The sequence below is a fragment of the Dasypus novemcinctus genome, chromosome 10 (genome assembly GCF_030445035.2).
Source record: "Dasypus novemcinctus isolate mDasNov1 chromosome 10, mDasNov1.1.hap2, whole genome shotgun sequence".
Lineage (NCBI taxonomy): Eukaryota > Metazoa > Chordata > Mammalia > Cingulata > Dasypodidae > Dasypus > Dasypus novemcinctus.
The window spans coordinates 100538808-100553773 of NC_080682.1; the positions used below are offsets into that span (position 1 = coordinate 100538808).

Consider the following 14966-nt stretch of genomic DNA (forward strand, 5'->3'; position numbering starts at 1 on the left):
TTCCCTTCATGAGTTTATACACTTGCTTATTCATTCTCTAATTTATTCCCTTAAACAAGTAAATAGTGACTGGGAATCTACTCTGTTCCAGGCACTGTACCAAGGTAAGGGCTCTGTATTAGTGAATAGCACAATATCGCTTCTGTATTCATGGATCTTATAGTGGAGGGGGGGAAGGAGGAAACTATAAAGAAAAGAAATAATCATAAAATTTTTAAATGTGCTGAATGTTATAAAGGAAACTAATAATGCATGACATGAGAATGATGGAAAAAGTATAGACTGAGAGCAGCTATTCAGAGTAGGGAAATCTCAAATGGCTCTCTGAGAAGATGATAATTAAAAGCTGAAGACTGAGAAGGACCCAAGCATGTGAAAAGCAGAGAGGAGAGTCAGGTAGAACATGAAAACCTCAAAGTGAGAAAGGGGCTGTCTATGAAATAAGGCTGGTATGGCTAAATTACATTGAGCAAATGGTAGGCTATCATATGGTAAGGTTCAAGATCATACAGGGGTCTGTAGGATATTTCACCAGCATTTTATTAGTGTCTTTGGGATCCATTGAAGAGTTTTAAGCAATGGAGTACAACGAACAATTTCTAATGAAATAAGAGTAATCCCTTTGGGGTCTATATCACAGGATAACTGAGAGGATTAAATGAATAATGCATAGTGAAAGACTTTGAGAAACTTTTAGACAATGCGATAATAACAAAATTATATCCATGGGGCATTGCACTTCAAACATTTTTTCACTTACAATGTCTCATCTAAAGAAAAGGCCATATAAAGAGTGTGGACTTGGATTCAGATTTGAATTCAAATTTCAGCACTACAATATCCGAGACATTCACTCAGAGGCCAGCCACAACAGCTCTTAATCCTCAGTGTCATCTTCTGTATAATGGGAGGAAAAATATCGCTTGCCCAAAGTCTGGTAATTCTGACTATGAAGAAATTTAGTGAAAAATGCTTAAGCATAAATCATGAATTTATTATCAATCAAAAGTATATTACACAAAAGTCAAGGGCAAAAAAAACAGGTGACTCCAGAACTGGCTTCAGGAAAAGCAATGCCATATCCATGGAAAAAACCACAACAGCTGCTCACTCAGACTGTCTCTCTCTATATGGCAGCAAAAAAACACCTCCTGGTTTCTCTCCACATATCTGATTCAACTGTCCTTCTCTCTTTCCAAACAGACATTCTCCATTTCTCCCTGTGCACAAGGAAATGACAATTTGAGAAACAGATGTTGATTGGAGTCCCTGAGTACCAACCACTACTCCCTGCCAGAAAAAATCTCATTCCACACACTCAGACCAGGTGTTAACGTTTGGGATACTGAGCTTTTGCATGATGGCTAACATAATATCATATTGACATGACTCAGGACCTAGTCCTATGTTTGAGAGGGACCAGGTCATGGGAAAACAAATATTTTTAGTATTAAAATGGCAAAATCTAGTCTAATGTAACAGATTATCTAGATTACATATATGAAGTCAAGTCATAATAGGAAGTCATAATAGAATAGTGAGTCAGTAAAAAATAGGGAATAAAAAAGAATTTGTTATGAGTAATATTTTACATATATCAATAAATAATAGAGCCAATTAGGAAAATTGATTTTTAGACTTTTGACTCAATACAAGATGATCCTGGTTCCTCTCAGTATTTGCCTAAATTGAAGAGGAGACGTAATTCTGGAGACTTTATTTGCCTTCCAATGATGGTCCCTTTCCAGGCCTATGCCAACATTTCCTTCTTCCAGCCACCTGCTTTCCTGATGATTGGCATCCCAGGGATGGAGGCTGTTCATGGCTGGATCTCCATCCCCTTCTCCTATTCTCCTCCATGTACTCTGTGGCCCTCACTGGAAACTACCAGATCCTCCAGGCTGTGAGGAGGACCCCTAGCCTGCACCAGCCTATGTACTACTTCCTGTCCATGTTGGCCCTCACTGACGTGGGCCTCACCTTGTCCACACTGCCCACCACCCTAGCTGTGCTCTGGTTTGATCACAAGCTTATCAGTTTCAATGCCTGCCTGGTCCAGATGTTCTTCCTCCACTCCTTCTCGGTGGTGGAGTCATCGGTGCTCCTGGTCATGTCATTTGACCGTTTTGTGGCCATCTCCAACCCCCTGCGCTATGCTGCTGTCCTCACAAATAATGTCATCATCAGGATTGGGCTGGCCATTGTGGCTCGAGCCACCATGTCTCTCTTCCCGGTGCCCTTTCTGCTTAAACGTCTGAACTTCTGCCCTAACAAGATCCTATTGTCTCACTCCTTCTGTTTCCACCCTGATGTGATGAGAAGAGCCTGTGCTGACATCACCATCAATATACGCTATGGACTGTATGTGGTTGTGTCTACCGGGGGCATAGACTCTCTGCTCATCGTCCTGTCCTATACCCTCATCCTGCGTACAGTCCTGGGGTTGGCCTCTCCCCGGGAGCTCCTCTGGGCCCTCAATACCTGTGTGTCCCACATTCTAGCTGTGTTTGTCTTTTTTATTCCAGGCATCACCATGTCTATGATCCACTGTTTTGGGAGGCACCTGCCTCACATTATACATGCCCTGGTTGGCTACATGTACCTGGTCATAACCCTTGTGCTCAACCTCATCATCTACAGTGTCAAATCCAAGCCCATCGGGGGGCCATGGTCAGGGTGCTGAAGGGAAAGGCCAAGGTTGATGGAGCCACAAAATGATAAGTCTGGGTATCATAAAAGGGACTATTATAGCTTCACAAAAAACCTGCTAGATTCAATAAATGCTGAAAATCCTTACTCCTTGCTGAGATAGTGGAAAGACTACAGGCTCATTCATGTTATAATCTTACATTCAGCATTTACTTTGTACTGAAGCAGTACTGAAGATTAAAGACACAGAAATATATTAAACATTGTCCTTTCTTTTCAGAAATTCACAATCTAGTGCCAGGCAAAAGCCATGTAAATATACAACCAGAATATAGACTAGTTAGTTCCATGTAAAGTCATGGCAGGAGATTGCTAGGGACTGCAAATGGGTGATTGACAGAACATATGTGGGAAGATTGGGAAGCCTCCACAGAGGAGAGAATCATTTTAAATTTCATCTTGAAGAATGTGTAGGAATTTTCTAGGCAAAGGAGGAGTTCGATATGAAAGAGAAAAATCTAGGGGGGAAATAATGACATTTAAAAGAGCTCCAAGTTTTGTAGAAGTAAATGAGTTGTGGAAAGGTGAGCTTTCATGCCCTTCTTTTATCTCTACCACTTCTTATATTTTTTATATGTGTGTTGTAGCATGGGACTTGAAAAGAAAGGGGCGAGGAAGGGTTAAGCAAAAAAAGTTGATGGCCAAATAGTACAGGACTACACATACTATCTTAAGTAGCTTGGTTTGTATCTAATTTCTTAAATATTTTTACTATAAAATAAATGAGGGATATGAATTACAGATTAGAAGTGTGTAAGAGATAACAGATTACCACAAATATATCAGCTTAAAATACCCATTTATTAGCTCACAGTTCTGTATTTCAGAAGTTGGATTTGGCTTAGCTGGGTTCTCTGCAGATCTCATAAGCCAAAATCAAGATGTCTACTTTCTTGGCTCATATCTGGAGTCTCCTGGTGAAGAATCTGCTTCCAAGATCAGTCAGCTAGATGTTGGCAGCATCTAGTTCCTTGAGGTTGTAGGACTGGCATTTCCTTATACTGGCTGTCTGTCAACCTCTTTAAGCTCCTCAAGGAGGCCCATGTGTCTCCTCATATGGCCACTACTATCTTCAAACCAGGAACAGTACATCAAATCCTTCTCATGCTTTCAATATTTCTAATTCCCTCTTCCACCATGAACTAAAGAAAGTTTTCTGCTTTTAAGGGCTCATATGATTAAATGAGGTTTACCTGGATATTCTTCCTATCTTAATGTCAACTATGCCTTATAAAATAACAGAATCATGAAAGTGATAGTTCAAGAAAGTATAGAAGGACATTTTTATGGGACTTAGATCTTATGGGGCAGGTGGATGGAACTATCTATTTGCAGTTGTAGATACTCTGTTTTTTGAGATGGCCTTTGTCCATCATCATCCTTTTGTTAGTTGTCTTGGGCATGTTTGATGATCTGGAAAGTAGGTGTTGGGTGAAACTGCTGAGATTCAGGGTTCAACCAGCATAAGAACAGCCAGAAGAGTTAAGTCTCTTGTGCACATATTCAAGGATGTAGTGCTAATTATAGGTTCAAATTAAAGAGGCAGAAGAACCATGTGTAGGAAAATTATAAATGAGTCTAACTTTGATACATTGTGGGGATAGGTTATCATATATTCCAATGTAAGGCCCACTGACATGATATCAAATTCCTGGGACTATCTGCCCTGCCTATAGTGTCCATATATCTCTAGAGCACTCAAGAACACCTCTGCTTGAAGTGCTATTTCCTGTGGCAGTGAGTGAAATCTTCCTGAGACATATACAAATGTAACCTCTAGAATGACTTCCTGACTCACTTTGAAATCTCTTAACCATAAAAACTCATTTAGGGAAACAGACTTGGCCCAGTGGTTAGGGCGTCCGTCTACCACATGGGAGGTCTGCAGTTCAAACCCCAGGCCTCCTTGACCCATGTGGAGTTGGCCCATGCACCGTGCTGATGCGCGCAAGGAGTGCCGTGCCACGCAGGGGTGTCCCCCGCGTAGGGAAGCCCCACGTGCAAGGAGTGCACCCCATAAGAAGAGCCGCTCAGCGCGAAAGAAAGTTCAGCCTGCTTAAGAATGGTGCCACCTGCACGGAGAGCTGACACAACAAGATGACAAGATGACTCAACAAAAAGAGACACAGATACCCATGCCACTGACAACAGAAGCGGACAAAGAAACAAGATGCAGCAAACAGACACAGATAACGGACAACCTGGGTGGGGTGGAGGAGGGGAGAGAAATAAATAAAAATAAATCTTTAAAAAAAAAACTCATTTGTGTTTAATATTTCCCCATTTTGGTCAAGGTCTTTTACCAAATTCATTGTTAGTTGGTGCTTGTTAATAATCCCTCAGTGCCAGAGAGGCTTATCCCCAGGAATCATGTCCTAAACCAGGGGGAGGGTAGTAAGTTTATATGCTGAGTTTGGCTTATAAAAAAAACTATTTTAGAGCAACAAGGAGGTTTTCGTGAGGTAACTCCTAGGCAGTATATGATACTAGGTTAAGTTTCAATTTCATAAGAAAGAGGTTCACAAGTACAAGCTTGAATATCAAGGATTTGGCCTATTGGTCTGTCCTCCTTTGACCCAATGACCACTTGAACTCATTCATATTTCATAGAGGCATGCCCCAATATGCCATTCCCCAAACATCTGCCATCACCAACACTCTGCACTACCTTGTGCAATCCAAAAACCTCCCCCAAAACAAAGTCATAAATAACTAAACAGGAGGGTGGGGCAAGATGGCATCTGAATGAGTGCACCTTATAATCTCTCCTGCAAAGAAGTGGCTGAGTAGGGTTGGAATCCTGCTGGACTGGGCTGTTTCGGGTGTTTGCAGGGCAGGAGGTGTCTGAACGTCAATTTAGTGTGACGGTGACAGAGAAGATTCTTGTAAAAGGTAGAATTTTGGGTCTCTTTCACGGAGATTGGGGCTGCATGCAGGACACTTCCCCCTGGGGTTGGCGGCCCAGCGGCAGTGATTCCTGGAGGCTTTGCTGTGCTGGAGAGTTCCCAAGCCCTGAGCGGGCTATTCGGGGGCTTGCAGGGTGGGAGGTGTCTGGAAGTCAATTTCGTGAGACAGTGATGGAGGAGATTCTTGTGAGACATGGAATTTTGGGTTTCTGACATGGAGGTCAGAGCTTCTGGCTGAAGCCCCTCCCCCTAGGGCTGGTAGCCCATCTGTGGCAGACCCTGAATTATTTGTAGGGCAGCGGCACCCCCAGCAGGCTGTTTCAGGGGCTTGCAGGGCGGGAGGTGTCCTGAAGTCAATTTGGTGAGACAGTGACAGAAGAGACTCTTGTGAGAGGTGGAATTTTGGGTTTCTGACACAGAGGTCAGATTTGCAGGCATGACCCCTCCCCCTAGGGCTGGTGCCCAGCTGCGGGGATCCCTGAAGGCTGTGTTGAGCTGTGGTGCTCCCAGGCTCCCTGTTAACTGGAGGCTTGTTCCCAGGTCTATGTCCCCTAAACCCTGGTAGCCCACACTCCAGAGACTCACATCTCTTGAGTCTGCAATATCAAAGACTTCCAATCCCTGAATCCACCATACCCTGAGGTCCAACTGAGGTCCTTGATTACCCTAGCCCTTGGCGTTTGTGTTTTTTTTTTTTTCTTTTTCTCTTTTTTCTTTTTTCTTTTATTGTCTTGGTTGCTAATATTGCATTATCTCCTGGTCTTTTCCCCATTGTATCCCCCAAGGTCCTTTTTCATTTATTTAGGGTTTTTTCTTTTCTTTTCTTTTTCTTGCTTGTTTTCCTCCCTTTTCTTTGACCACCCCTGTTTTTTCTTCTCTTTTTTTTTCTTTTCTCTCTTTTTCTTCTTATTTCATTTTATTTTATTTTATTTATACAATAAGTGCTGCAGGGAATGCCTCACATTTGCTGTGTTTCATCATCCTCCATTTCCTCATTTCTATGTGAATTGATTTTGGCCACCTACACTATCCCCTTTTTCCCCACATCTTGCTATCCTCCATCATCTACTGTCTTACATTCCACCTCCCTTTCTTTGGTCCCCAAATTGTCTAACTTTTAATTTCTAATACCTTTGTTCTGTTTTCTGTCTTTTATCTACTCTTGATATTATTGTCTTTCTTTTCTCTTTCCCTCTCTCATGAAAACATTGGCTTTTTAATCCATACTATATTCCTTCCCATATGCAGTTGACTATCTCATTATAGGTACTCTACTTACTGCTATAACTCTACACAACTTACATGAGTCTAATATCCATTCTCCCAGATCTCACATTGTTGCTCTGTTAACAGTTATTACCAATACTACTTTATGAATTTTCTTTTCTTATGTAATTTCCTTTCACTGGCCCTAATATTTTCCTTCAAAGTGAACTTAGCCAGCAACAACAAATTAGAGTAAGAAGAACAAAGTGACAAAGAGAAGACATAACACTTATGCAAGAACAACAACTAAATATACCCCAAGACTAGACAAAGAAGCTAAGGAACTGATTAAACCCATCAAGATAAAATGATGACCAGACACCAACAAAAAACTACAAACCAAACCAATAATCAGGAAAATGTGGCCAAATCCAATGAACAAACTAAAAACCAGGAAGGGGAGCAGAACATCGGACAAGTAATTAAAGATCTCAAAACATATATTAGACACCAACTTAATGAAGTGAAGGAAGAGATTAACAATATGAAGAAAACACTTGGAGAGGAAATTGCAGACATATGCAGAAAGATAACAGATAAGATGAGAATGAACACCACAGTTCAAGAACTCAAAATACACTCTCAGCAAATAGCAGCAGATTAGAAGAGTCAGAGGAGAGAATTAGCCATGTGGAAGACACTATATCTGAAACTGAACAGATAGTAGAACTTATAGATAAAAAGATAGAAAAAAACCAGCTAGGACTTAGGGACCTGAATGACAATGCAAAATGCACAAATATATGTATTATAGGCATCCCAGAAGGATAAGAGAAGGGAAAGGGGACAGAAGGGGTGTTGGAGGAAATAATGGCTGAAAACTTCCCAAATCTACTGAGAGAGATGGATATACATGTCCAGGAAGCAAAACACAGCCCAAACATCATAAACCCCAACAGGCTCATCCCAAGACATATACTTGTCAAATTATCCAGTGCTCAAGACAAAGAGAAAATTCTAAAAGCAGCAAGAAAAAAGAGAACCATCACATATAAAGGAGGCTCCTCAGGCAAGAAGGCAGTGGTATGATATAGTCAAGGTACTAAAAGAAAAAAATTTCCAACCAAGAATACTCTACCCAGCTACACTAGCATTCAAAAATGATGGAGAGTTCAAAATATTCACAGATAAACAGAAATTGAAAGAGTATGCCGGCAAGAAACCTCCCCTTCAAGAAATTCTGAAGGGAGTTCTGCAGGAAGAAAGGAAAAAACAGGAGAGGCAGAGTTGGAGGAGAGTGTAAGAGCAACAAAAAAGACAAAAAGAGAAGGAAAAAAACAAAATATGACAAACACAGTCCAATCAAAATATGGCTAAAATAAATAATTCCTTGAAAGTAATAACACTGAATGTCAATGGATTAAACTCACCTATCAAAAGATTCAGACTGGGACATTGGATAAGGAAATATGACCCATCTATATGCTGTCTACAAGAAACACATCTTAGACCCAGGGATTCATGGAGGCTGGAAGTGAATGGCTGGAAAACAATCTTACAAGGAAACTATAACCAAAAGAAGGCAGGAGTAGCTACATTAATATCAGACAAAATGGACTTTAAATGTGAAGCAATTGTGAGAGACAAAGAAGGATAATACATAGTAGTGAAAGGGACAATCTCTCAAGAAGAATGAACAATCATAAATATTTATGCTCCTAACAAGGGCACCTCCAAATACGTGAGGCAAATACTGGAAAAACTAAGTGAAAGAATAGATGCCTCTACAATTATAGTGGCAGATTTTAATACACCACTATCAACTTTGGACAGAACATCTCAAAAGAGAATCACTAAAGAAAAAAATATTTGAACAGTATATTACAGGAGCTGGATCTAGTAGATATATACCGACTATTACACCCAAATACAGCAGGATATACATTTTTCTCAAGTGCACATGGATCATTCTTCAAGATAGAACATATGCTAGGCCACAAAGAAAGGCTCAATGAATTCAGAAAGATCAAAATCATACAGAATAATATCTCTGACCACAGTGGAGTGAAGCTCGAAATCTGCAAGGGCCAGAGGCCCAGATTTCACACCAAGATATGGAAGTTAAACAGCATACACCTGGAAAAACAATGGGTCAAAGAGGAAATCTCAAAAGAAATTAATAACTACCTTGAAACTAATGATAATGATAACACAACATACCAAAACTTATGGGATGCAGCAAAAGCAGTACTGAGAGGGAAATTTATATCCATAAATTCATACATCAAAAAAGAAGAAAAAGCGAAAATTGAAGAACTAACTGCACATTTGGAGGAATTAGTAAAAAAAAAAAAGTAATCCCACAGGAAGGAGAAAGAAATAAATAACAAAGATAAGAGCAGAACTAAATGAAATAGAAAATAAGAAAGCACTTGAAAAGATAAACAAAACCAAGAGCTGATTCTTTGAGAAAATCAATAAAATTGACAAATCCTTAGCTAGACTAACAAAGAAAAAGAGAGAGAAGATGCAAAGACACAAAATAAGAAATGAGAAAGGAGATATCACCACTGACCCCACAGAAATAAAGACTATCATAAGAGGATACTTTGAAACACTATATTCCAACAAAAATGACAATTCAGAGGAAATGGACAAATTCCTAGAAACACATAAGCAGCCTATATAGACAAAAGAAGAAATTGATGATCTCAAAAAACCAATCACAAGCAAAGAGATAGAATCTGTCATTAAAAACCTCCCAACAAAGAAGAGCCCAGGGACAGATGGCTTCACAGGTGAATTCTACAAAACATTCCAGAAAGAACTAACACCAATCCTTCTGAAACTCTTCCAAAAAATCAAAACAGAAGGAACATTACTGAACACATTCTATGATGCCAACATTACCCTAATACCAAAGCCAAACAAAGACACCACAAGAAAGGAAAATTACAGACTAATTTCTCTAATGAACCTAGACGCAAAAATCCTCAACAAAATACTTGCTAACCATATTCAACAACACATTAAATGAATTATACACCATGACTAAGTGGGATTCATTCTGGTTATGCAAGGATGGTTCAACATAAGAAAATCATTCAATGTAATACACCATATAAACAGATTTTTTTTAAAAATCACATGATTACATCTATAGATGCAGAAAAAGCATTTGACAAAATACAGCACCCTTTCTTGATAAAAACACTCCAAAATATTGGAATACAAGGAAATTTTCTGAACATGATAAAGAGTATATATGAAAAACCCACAGCCAACATCATTTACAATGGTGAAATCCTAAAATCCTTCCCTTTAAGATCAGGAACAAGACAAGGATGCCCACTATCACCTCTTCTATTTAACATTGTCTTAGAAGTACTTGCTTGAGCACTGAGGCAAGAACCAGATATAAAAGGCATTCAAATTGGAAAGGAAGAAGTAAAAATGTCATTATTTGCAGATGACATGATCCTATACATAGAAAAGCCTGAGAGGTCTTCACCAAAGCTTCTAGAACTCATAAATGACTTTAGTAAAGTTGCAGGTTATAAGATCAATGAGCAAAAATCAGTACCATTTCTGTACACCAATAATGCACAAGCTCAGGAGGAAATCAAGAAACAAATACCATTTACAATAGTAAATAAAAAAGTGAAATACCTAGGAATAAATTTAACTAAAGATGTAAAAAACTTATACACAGAGAACTACACAAGATTGTTCAAGGAATCAAAGACCTAAATAAATGGAAGAATATTCCTTGTTCATGGATAGGAAGACTAAATACAATTAAGATGTCTATCCTACCAAAACTGATCTACACATTCAATGCAATCTCAATAAAAATCAACACAGCCTTCTTTAAGGAACTAGAAAAACTAACTATGAAATTTATTTGGAAAGGAAAGAGGCCCCGAATAGCCAAAGATATTGAAAAAGAAAAATGAAATTGGAGGAATCACACTACCTGACTTCAAAGCATACTACAAAGCTACAGTAGTGAAAACAGCATGGTATTGGCATAAGGAAAGACACACAGACCAATGGAACCAAATGGAGAGTTCTGATATAGATCCTCATATATATAGCCATATAATATTCAATAAAGCCACCAAAAGCTCTCAACTGGGAGAGAATGGCCTATTCAACAAATGGTGCCTGGAGAACTGGATATCCATATGTAAATGAATGAAAGAGGATTACCATTTCATACCTTATACAAAAATCAACTCAAGATGGATCAAAGACCTAAATATAAGACCCAAGACCATAAAGACTTTGGAAAGCACTGTAGGGAAGCATATACAAGACCTTGTAATAGGAAATGGCTTCACGAACTTCACACCAAAAGCACGAACAGCAAAAGAACAAATAGATGAATGGGACCTCCTCAAAATTAAAGCCTTCTGCACCTCAAAGGAGTTTGTCAAGAAAGTGAAAAGAGAGTCTACACAATGGGAGAAAATATTTGGTAACCATATATGAAATAGGAGACTTATAACTGGCATATACAAAGAACTCCTATATCTTGAAAATAAAAAGATAAACAACCCATTTAAAAAGTGGGAAAGTGATTTAAACAGACACTTCTCCAAAGAAGAAATACAACTGGCTAAAAAGCACATGAAAAAATGCTCCAAATCTGTAGCTATCAGGGAAATGCAAATCAAAACTACAATGAGATACCATCTTACTCCCATGAGATTGGCAGCTATGAAAAAACCAGAAGACTACAAATGCTGGAGAGGATGTGGAGGAATGGGAACACTCATCCACTGCTGGTGGGAATGCAGAAGGATCCAACCATTCTGGAGGACAGTTTGGCAGTTTCTCAAAAAACTAACCATAGATTTGCCATATGACCCAGCAATTCTACTGCTGGGTATATACCCAGCAGAACTGAAAACAGGGACACAAACCAATATATGCATACCAATGTTCATAGCAGCAATGTTCATTACTGCCAAAAGTTGGAATCAACTCAAATGCCCATCAACAGATGAATGGATAAATAAAATGGGGTATATACATACAATGTAAAACTACTCGGCTTTAAGAACAAATACACTACAAACACACATGATAACATGGATGAATCTTGAGAGCCTCATGCTGAGTGAAGCAACCCAGGCATTGAAGAACAAATACTACATGACCTCAATGATATGAAATAAGTAAACCAAGCTGCCTCAGAGAGCTAGAGGCTGGATGATAGGCTTACAGGAAATCGGGGTTAGAGGAAGGGTGTAAGCTGACTTCTACATGGGTGAAATCTATGATAAGCTGGAGGTAAGTATGTGTACAAGGAAGGGATAAAATGGGGGCCTACGGTTACCTTTGGGTGGGGCTTTGCAGGCTTGAGGGGGGCTAGGGATGGGAGGATGGGTAATATTGCCCAAGAAATTGGGGGGAGGGTGGGGCAACATACGAACATAGGAGAGTGTCAGGTGTTCGTTGAGAGTATAATGCTGAGAATACCTTTTCAAAAATATAATAAGGAAAGTTACCTGTTTAAGATACTTAAAGGGGATAATCTGACACAGGACAGACTCCTAGGGAATATGTGAATGCTCATTTTGCCAGTGTGGGTTATATCATTGGGTAGAGACCCATATAATGTGAGTGAAGGTATACCCACATCCTGGGGAGGTGGTGATGCCATCAAATAGAGGGAACTATATCTCTCAAGAGAAATGGTGGCTCCCGGGCCATTAAGGCTTTTGAGCATGTCAAGCCCTCAACACTGTTGCAAGTATCTCTGAACATGGCTCTTCAAGCAATGAAGATTGAATGTCACTGTGGACCCTAAGGGGAAGGGGAAATAGGTATTGAATAGATGGAACCAATGTAACTGTGTGAGCAGTAGATGTGTTTCACAAGAGTACTCAGGGATGGATATAAGACATGTAAAATTACCCCCAAAATACATAGGGGCTGATAGGGTAGAATGTAAATCATAATGTAAAACATAAGATAACCAAAAATTTAGAAAATTTGTATAGTCTAAAATATAAACCACAATGTAAACGTAAATGTTACCTTGTTTGAAAGCTATTGTCTCAATATCTGTACATCAGTTTCAGTAAATATGGTATGAATATGTTAAAAGATTATTGCTGTGGAAGAGAAAAGGTTTTTATGTTGGATATGTGGGAGTACTATATATTGTATATATGAATTACTGTGATCTAAAACTCTTGTGAAGATAAGCTTATAATTAGAAAAAAGAAAAGAAAACGATAGGACTTAGAATTTTTCCAAATTAATATGTATTCTATATCTAACCTTTAAACTCATCTCTATATTCCATTTTACTATTAAGGGAACCTAGCAATATATTGGGCTTCACTTTTCAGGAAGTTTTGGATCACAGAGAGGTTCAACAATGGCAGCGGAGGAATACTGGTGTGGGATGTTATTGAAAGGGGACACGTGGTTGGCAGGGAGTTCTACAGGGCATATATCCAGGGTACATAAAAATGTTTGGATATTTTCATAGTGGAAACAATTAAAAACAACAACTGAGAGAGTGCTGAGTTCCTAGCCAGGGCAGCTCTATGACAGTCCCTAAAGGAACAGCAACAATCCCCCAAGTGCAATGGCAAAGACCAAAAAAGAATGAAGGTGCAACAATGAGCCCCTGATACTAATGACTATGCTTATGAGCCTGTGCACCTAAAGTAAGAACAAGGCCTAGAGCAGCAGTGTGCCTAAGAGTTACCTCCTGAGAGCCTCCGTGTTGCTCAAATGTGGCCAGTCTCGAAGCCAAACTCAGCATGTAAATGCATTGCCCTCCCCCTAGCGTGGGACATGACACCCGGGGATGAGCCTCCCTGGCACTGAGGGATCACTACCAAGTACCAGCTGATGACATAACTAGAAAACGACCTTGAATAAAAGCTTCAACTCGGACCAGCAAAATATCCCTGTCTACATATAATAACAGGAGTTAAAAATGCTGTTTGACCTAAAGTAAGGGGGAAATGGAAAGGACAAATGAGTTCATATGGCTATTAGTCTCTAAAAAAGAGTCTGGAGGTTGTCAGGAGGAGTGCTCTTATGCACACCTGAGCAGAGTCTCAGAGACAGATAAAGTGCCTACAACTGAAAGCAGGAGGATTGCATCCAATATCCATGTGGAATCTAAACCCCCTCTGGACATAGATGTAGAATGGACACAACCAAGCCAAGCTCCACAGGAAGGAAGAATACAGTAAGGATTAGATTGGACTTAATGATATCCTATTCATGAACTATTGTGGTTAATAATCGAGAAAACGTGGCATTGGTGTGGAAAAAGTGGCCATGGTGGCTGCTGGGTGCAGGGAATGGGAGGAAGAGATGAGATGTGGAGGCATTTTCGGGACTTGGAGTTGTCCTGGGTGGTGCTCCAGGGACAACTGCTGGACATTGTATGTCCTCCCATGGCCCACTGGATGGAACGTGGGAGAGTGTGGGCTATGATGTGGACCACAGGACATGGGGTGCAGTGATGCCCAGAGATGTACTCACCAGATGCAATGGATGTGTCATGATGATGGGGGAGAGTGTTACTGTGGGGGGAGTGGTGGGGTGGGGGTGGTGGGGGTGAATGGGGACCTCATATTTTTTTAATGTAATATTTTTTTTAAAAATGAATAAATTGAGTAGAATTTGGGAAAAAAAAGTATTCTAAATTCATTGTGGTGATGAATGCAAAACTATGTGATTATGCTGAGAGCCATGGACTGTACATTATGGATGGAGTGTGTAGATGACAAAGAATAAAACTTTTAAAAAGAAAAAAATATATATATATATATAATAGTTATACTTAAACATCTTGGAAAAAAAAATGCTTTCTGACCTAAATCAAGGGAGAAATGGAAAGGACAAATGAGTTTGTATGGCTATGAGTCTCTAAAAAGAGCCAGGAGTTTTTCAGAGGGGTTGCCCTTATGCACACCTGAGCAGAGTTCCAGAGACAGATAAAGTAGATACAACCCCTGGTATTGGTTCTTCTGAGGGCTACAGAGACCCACAGGTTTTATGGTTATGGCAGATGGAGTTCAGTCCCATGTCAGTTGGCACTTCTATGGAGTTGGTGTTTCTGTGTGATGGAGCTGGACTCAGATGTGATCTCTCTTCACAAGCCTT

At 39.7% G+C, this 14966-nt stretch overlaps 1 pseudogene; it reads left to right on the forward strand.

Annotated features, from left to right (window-relative positions):
• Positions 1–1733: 1733 nt before the first annotated feature.
• LOC101417139 (olfactory receptor 51I2-like) lies at positions 1734–2718 on the forward strand (annotated as a pseudogene).
• The last annotated feature ends 12248 nt before the right edge of the window (positions 2719–14966 follow it).